The following is a 7,667-nucleotide window of genomic DNA, read 5'->3' as shown; positions in this document are numbered from 1 at the left end:
GCTGAGTCTTTTAACACTTTTGTTGTTTCTTTTACTTGCCCCGCCAACTTTGTGGCCTGTTGTCTTAACCATTTAACAGCCATGGTTATAGTTTGCAATATTCTACATTTCAAGGCTAGTTTCTGCCCTAGCCTTACAAATTTCATTCCATGTCTCTTCCCCACTATGTTTTTTAGGTGCCACAAGTACTCCTGTTCTTCTTTTTATGTTTTTTAAATTCATATGAATCTCTTTTGCTAGCAACCCAGCGGGTCCACGAGTTATCAAACTCTGCGGGGATTTGCAGGGAGGGTTAAGGGGGTTCCCTAGCTCGTGGTTTTCCGTCATGTTAGATAACGATTCCTACAACGGATAGCTTACTCACCAGATCAGCGGTCGGGGTCACCAGTGTCATCAGACGCCACCAGTGTGGTGCTCTGCTCTGTCCAACGTTGATAACAGTCGGCTGCGTGCGTGTTCCCTCTGTGTGCTGCCCCAGCTCTGCGCAGATCACTGACACAGCAGACCCCGAGAGAACCTCCAATGACCACAGACTCCAATAAGGTATGAAGGCACCCGGCCCGGTTTATTATCAAATGAAACACAGTCTCTAGCTCCCCAGATCAGATGTCTACAGTTCTGCTAGTACATATGTGCACAGGCAACAGCGAGCGACCTGGCCCCACCCCACCCCACCCTGCTCTGCTCCATCCCGCCGGCTCCTGGCGTGGGAAGGGGTGGAAGAGGTGGGGTGGTGGTTTAGGGAAAGGGGTGGAGTGGGGGCAGGGCCTGGGCCAGAAGTGGGGGGTGTCCCGGCTGTGCATCCCCCTAGGGACAGCCCTAACCCTAGCTCTATAATGCCAACCAGACCTAAGTTTCTGAACTGAGAACAGAGATTCAAAGGTTCATCGACGTAGTTAATCAGGGCTATGGAAACCGAATGGTGTCGTGTGAGTCCTGTGGCCTGAACCCTATGAGAGACGGGGGGTAATTGAGTGGCTGCTCTGATGGCATCGACTGGAGACCAAGGGCAGTCGACTGAGCACATCGATACTTCATTTGCATGTTAATTGTAGGCAGTTTGGGACATTGGGGTATCATTGGAATATGTTTGGACTTGGGGCCGTATTTTGGAGCATGCCCTGCGGGAAACCCGCCTGGACAAGGACCAGGCGTCAGGTCACCTCGATGACACGGTTGTTGGCTGAGGTGGGGTAAGAGGCTCTGGATGGAACACGAGGGCAAGCAGAGAGAGGCTGCAGGTTTGTGGAGGGAATCAATTTTGGGGCGTTAGAGACTTGGCTGGTACTTAAAGCCACCGATCCCCTTGTAGCTAGAAGAGCTGAGCTGAGAGCTGGAATTGCCTTGGGCAGAGCTCACAGGGGGGCCAGTTTTCCAGATGTTAGAGCCCAGCAACAGTTCCGGGTGACTGAGCCACCACCGGAGAGCAGAGGCACGTACCAGAGCGGCAGCGGAAGAATTCACAGCAGTCGTCTGCGGCAGCCTAGCGACTCCTGTGAGGCCTGCCTGTCCTAGCTGCTGGAACCGCTGTCGCTGGGTGGGCCGTAGAGCTCCGAAGCTGTCCATGGAGCAGGGACCCTGATTTTCCTGAACTCCTGGAACCCCAAACTGTGAGCGAGGAAGTTGGGAAGCCTTGAACTGAGGGTGGGGGGGGGCAGAACAAACTGAGTTCAGGGTCCCCTTTGTTTGAGACTGTGACTGATGCACCCTGAGGTACACAGTGGTGGAAGGCATTAAACTATAAATATACGTCCCCAGTTCAACCCGGCTCTTCCCTTATCTTTCCTGCCCTCAGCAAAGTTCATTTCTTCAAACCTCTGTGCTGGCGAGTGGGTATAGACTTGCCAGGCAAAGGCACCCAGCATGGTTACAGGTTCCCAGACAACTGGGGGGCTAGAACCAAAAGTTAAGAAATTGTAGAGAATCCCCTAAAATAAGGACCCAGCCCTTGTTGCTGATGCTGATGGTGAAAGGGCGGCACGTACGCAGCAAAAGTGTAACGCACTTCCTAGAGTGCAAACGTTAAAGGGTAAAGTAGGTTACCTCACCTAAACCAGGCTCCTTGCATCTCTGACTAATCCCTGGGCCCCATCTTGCTGAATCACTGTCCTTTTGCTTTGGCAGTGAAGGATACAGGTGTGACTTTCTGTACCTCGGGGGAACACCCAGCACCCCATGTTCATCCTTATAATATGATTGTGTGGTATCTAATGCAAAGTTTGTCACCTTAGTCGTCACCCCAGACTGGCGGGGGGGTGCTCAGATCAGAGGAGCCTCATCAGACTGCTCCTCATTGTTGTCCCCCTGCTCCCTTTGGCCGGCGGTGGCCTCGGCCCTCTCCTTATTCTTCTGGGAGATATTGCCACCAACTCCCCCACCCACGCCCCCGCCTACACACATCCCAGCCACAGCGCCCACTCCAGCACCAATGGCTGCCGCCTCAACCATACCAAGCGCAGCAGCGGCGGCGACCCCGATACCGACAGCTCCACCCATGGGTGCCAGGACCAGTGCCCCCGTGCCAACGCCCGCCGCAATGACAAATTTCTTGAAGCACTTCCTGTAGGTCTCTAGGAAGGTCTCAGCCTCCTGTGTCAGCTCCTCTTCCAGCTCCGTCAGCTGGGCCTCTGTCTCCGGCGCCGGCTGCTGCATGTCTGTCTGGCACCGCCACAGCAACTGCTCGCGCCGCTCCGCGAACTGCTGCGCCATCTTGCTCGGCCGCACCTTCAGGCAGTCGATCATGTTCTGGGAGTCGCCGTCCTGCGCCCGCCGGGAGAGGAGACGGCCAAGAGCATTAAAAGGGGCAATTGCTGCACAGAATCCACCCACCCGACCTAAGGAGATAGGGGCCCCCGTCACATGGCACAGACCTGGACTGAGATTGGGGCTCACATCACACCGGGCGCTGCACAGACCCGGCCTGAGTCTGGGATCATGTCACAGCGGGCGCTGCACAGACCCGGCCTGAGTCTGGGGTCATGTCACAGCGGGCGCTGCACAGACCCTCACCAAGTGAGATCAGGGCTCCCATCGTGCTGGGCACAGCACAGATTCCCTGACTGAAATCGGTCCCAGTCATGCGAAGTGCTGCACAGTCCATCCCCCCGCCCCCGACTGACACGGGGGCCCCCATTATGCTGGGTGCTGCACATGCCTCCGGATCGAGATCGCGCTGCGATGGCGCCGGGTGCTGCGCAGACCCTCCAACTGAGATTGGGCTCCCCCTTGTGCAAGGGTTGGAGTCTCCCATCTCTGCAGCCACCCTGGGAGCTGGCGATATGAACTCCCATCTCCTGCTCCAAAGCCCAGAGCCCGTGGGGCTGGCCGGGATGTTTCTCTGGGTTCCCCTGACTGGGGGCACAGCCCCCTCCACAGACTCACCTTCTCTCTCAGAAACACAGCGTGGTCTGCACGGGCTCTGTCCAGGACTCTCTGGTTGTGGAAGGTGATGGCCATCTGTGCAGGGAGAACAAGGCTGGGGTGAGCCGCAGTTCATGGGGCCCCAACTCCACCTACTGTCCCAACCTCCCATTCTCCTCTGTAGGCTGGGCTCATGGCAGATGCAGTCAAAGCAGGAAGACCAAGTGATGGGGTAGACTATACCCAGAGGCCTGCTGCTAGAGGCCTCAGGGTCCTGCCACACTCGTCCCAGGAAAGGAGCAGTGAAGAGGTCCTCCAAGCAGGCTTGAGTGGCTGCAGGGGACATGGCCAATCAGAGAGGCTGCAGGGAGCTGCCAATTGGGGCCCAGGAGAGCCCTATAAAAAGGAGCTGCAGAGCCAGAGACAGGCAATTCCTTGCAGGAGCCAGTGGAGTGCAGATGGGGGCTCCTCTCTGGCCAAAGGGAACTGCACCATAATGGAGAGCTCAGTGCTAGGAGGGACCAGGGGAGCGAGGAAGAGCTCCTGGCTGGCAGCTGGGCCTGAACTTAGAAGGGCCCTGAGCTAAAGGGAAATGTGTCGGTGAAGGCTGGGGCCTGTGGAAGTGGCCCAGGGAAGTCAAGGCATTTTTGCTAAAGGGATACAGTTGTGCACGGTTGCTATTGTTAGGGTCCCTGGGGCTGGGACCTGGAGTAGTGGGTGGGCCCGGATCCCACTTTTAAGCCACTGGGGAAGTGGCCTACACTTGGACAATGATTAAACCCCCAGGAAGGGATCTGAGCTCTTAATTGGTCTGGCTGGAGAGCTGGGGTCAGAACAGACCCAGAGAGGGTGAAACCATCGCCTCCAGGGAGGAAGCCTGGGGTGTGGCCTGATCCTAGGGCCAGGACTGGTTAAAGACGCTCAGACACACCCGACCAGAAGGGAGGCTCGCGAGAGGTGGGTGCCGTTACACCAACCCATAGAGGAGATTGGGGAGGATGGATGGGTTGCCCGAGATACATCTCCCATGATGCAGCAGCAGGGGCTTATCTCTTGGGGAGGGGTGGTGGTGCATGATGCCTGCAGTGCATCATGGGAGGTGTAGTCTAACCAGGGTGCCCATCCCATAGAGGAGAATGGAGAACGTGAGGCACAAGAACTACAATTCCCAGGGGCTGCTGCGATGGCCATTTTTCCACACAGAGATATTTGGGCGTTTTACTGGAAACTCCAAGTTTTCTGCAGGAAAAACACCCCTGTCTTTGCACCAGCTCTATCAAACTCTTCTCGTTTAAATGCTGACAGGTGTCCCCTGGGGAAAAACAGGATTTGGTGACACAGGACTCACGGACTGGAGGCTGGGCGAACACTCCAGGGCCAGTCATCCTCTACTCTAGTCAAATTCTTCTACCCCGGAGGCCCAGAACCTGAAATTTCACCCAGACCTTTTCCCAGTCACCTCCAGCAGGATGGACCCAGTTCCCAACATTGTCCCAGCCCTGGCATGGAAGAGTGAGGGGAGACACTCCACAATCAGGTCCGAGACCGAGACAGTACCTGACAGGGAGAGGAGAAGAGGGAGCGATGTTTCTTCATCATGTCAGATAAATTCTGCAAAGGAACAAAAATAAATCACATCACAGACTCCACAGGGCTTAGAAAGGCTGTGAACATGGGAGGGCTTGCCAAGCTGTGAGATGCAGCCACCTCTGGGGCGGGGCAGCAGGGGAACAGCCGCACAGTGATGCTGCACGGGCATTGGGATTGTGGAAGCAGAGAAAGAACGGACAGGAAGGGGATTGCAATGCATGACAGTTTGTTCGCAAGAGTCAGGCTAACTGTAACCCTAATAACGCGAGATTTGTAGACGCGAGGATTGTGTGAGGCGAGTGGGAAAGAACTGTGTGAGAAGTTGTTGTGACCTTGTGTAGATAATATGGAATGTAGACTAAGAGTCTACATTAGTGAGCAAAACAAGATATCAGGATGACCTGTGTATAAACAAAATGCAGCTGTTGCTTATTATTGTCTGTAACAGAAGGTATAAAGGTTTGCTGTAATTGTTTACCTAGAGAGACCTGTTTAACTCTCTCCCTCTGCGCAATTGATAGAGAGAAAATAAAGCATCTGATTTGCTGTACCCAAACAAAGAGTGAGAACTCTGTTATTCTCCGACAGGATCATCACTGACTGCAAAGGGAGAGCACCCAATCCCGATCCCTGCAGCACAGCTGGCCGGTCCCCACCTTTATCTTGGCAGCGAGCTGTGTCCCGGTGAGCAGCTCCCCATGCCGGTCCGTCCGGACGTGTCGACCGGCCGAGCCCACCAGCGCAGTGATATAGTCCCTAAGGCTCTCCCGGAAATCCTCATCCATGTCTGCAAAGAGGAGAGAGGCGGACAATGGTGGGTTTAATTCCCCCTCTCTCTACCTTCCACGTGCAGGCATGTGCGGTGACCCAGTCGCATTGCTCTGCACATAGGAGGGGGCTCAGAACCACTGTCCCGGCTCCGTTACCTCTCAGGGTTCCCTCGTTCTCAATCATGATCCGCTTGCCGGGGAAGGGCATCAGGTAACAGCAGGTGCTGATTCTCTTCAGCGCTTCCAGGGCCTTGGGGTGTTTGCAAGGGGACGTCGCCGCCAGCATCTGCCGGAGCCCGGGGGAATCGTTACATTGATGTACAGAGCTTACACCAGTGAAATGCAGCTAGCAACAATAACTGAAGAGTGGAGAAACATTCGGAGCCGACCCGCACCAGCCGGGAAAGGCTCCATGTCCCATTCCCCACCACCCCAAGCCCCACAGTCACCTGTCTGATGTGTCTCAGATACTGCTCCCCACCCTGGGCTCCAAGGACCAGGGAGCTGCTCCAATCCCGCACCAGCAGATCTAGATGCTGCAGGGGAGACAGGCGGGGAGTGGGGGTCACTTGGAGTGTGGAGAGGCTGGGACATGAAGAAGGACGGTGTCTTCTAGGGTAACCTCAACCCCTCGGGAGTGGGGCAGGGAGTGCATGGGGCAAGAGCATACTGTGGAGTGGGGGAGGGGTGCAATGTGGGGATACATGGGGCGGGGCAGGTGATGGGGTAGGGGCAGGCGTCTCACCTGAATGGGGTCCAGTCCATATTCCTTTCCAACCACTTCGGCGACCTGCACAAACATCTGCGGAGTGGAGAGAACAATGTGGGGGCGGGTGAGTCTGGGGGCTGGGAGGTGTTGACACTGGGCGGGGAGATCCTTCCTATGAAGCGGAAAGGGGCCTGGTCACCCCCACACCCCATGTGACCTGCTCCCTTCGCAGCAAGGCCCAGCAAGTGTGAAACGAAGCTGGAGATGGACGGAGACATTTTCCATGGGACAGAGAGAAGCGGGATGCTCCCAGTCAAGGAGAGCGGGGAGGCTGTGGGGCATGGGGGTCTGGTGCGGGGGGGAAGGCCATTGGGCACACCCCCTTCCTCCATGCCCTACGCTCCATGGAGGAGCAAGTCTGGTTCCAGGGCTCACCAGATCCAACCCATGTCCCACACAGAGTCTCCCCCGGGGCACAGTACAGGGGCAGGATGCGCCATATGTCACAGGCGGCAGTGATGTGGGACTGCCAGGTGCTCGACCTGGTGCAGCTGGGGCTGGGCACGAGCCTAAAGAGAAGAGCAGAGCAGGGGGCAGAGCGACTGCCCCAGGCCCTGGCCCCAGCAGCTTCCCACCGAGGGCAGAGCTGGGCTGGAGGGGAGGGAGGGGTCCTAACTTTGGCCCAGTGGCCCACGCCGGACATGTGGGAACAGAGAGCCAGGCTGGGCCATGCGGTGACAGTGCTGACTCCAGAGAACCCACATGACCGTTGGAGAGTCAGTTTTTCTCTCTGGGCCTCAGTTTCCCCACAGGAGCTATGGGGAGGGATAATAACCCTGTGGGGCTAACGGGAGAACCTGGCCCGGCCACATTCTGCATTACGCTGCCCGGCCTCACCTCCAGGTATTCGAAATCCGGATCCTTAACCCGACAGCCAATGTTCAGTATCTGCAAATAGGAGACAGACGGAGCTACAGCAAGGAGCAGTGCTGGCCGGCCCAAGCCACTTCCCAGCCATGTCACCCACCCCAAGCACAGTGCTGCATGGGGCATCGCGGTCAGCCCTGAGTGCCAGGGGAGAGCGCCCCGTACTGAGCCTCTGCCCCGCTCCCTGCAGCACAGCGCCCCCCACTAAGCCCCCCCCAACCTGGTAGGAGCTGAGCAGCATGGAAAAGGCGGAGAGTTTGATGCTGGTCTCCTTGTTCCTTTCAATGTCCATGGAGCCCTCGGTGTCGACA

Source organism: Trachemys scripta, chromosome 4 (assembly GCF_013100865.1).
Source record: "Trachemys scripta elegans isolate TJP31775 chromosome 4, CAS_Tse_1.0, whole genome shotgun sequence".
Taxonomy (NCBI): Eukaryota; Metazoa; Chordata; order Testudines; family Emydidae; genus Trachemys; species Trachemys scripta.
Note: the sequence above shows the minus strand (reverse complement) of the source record.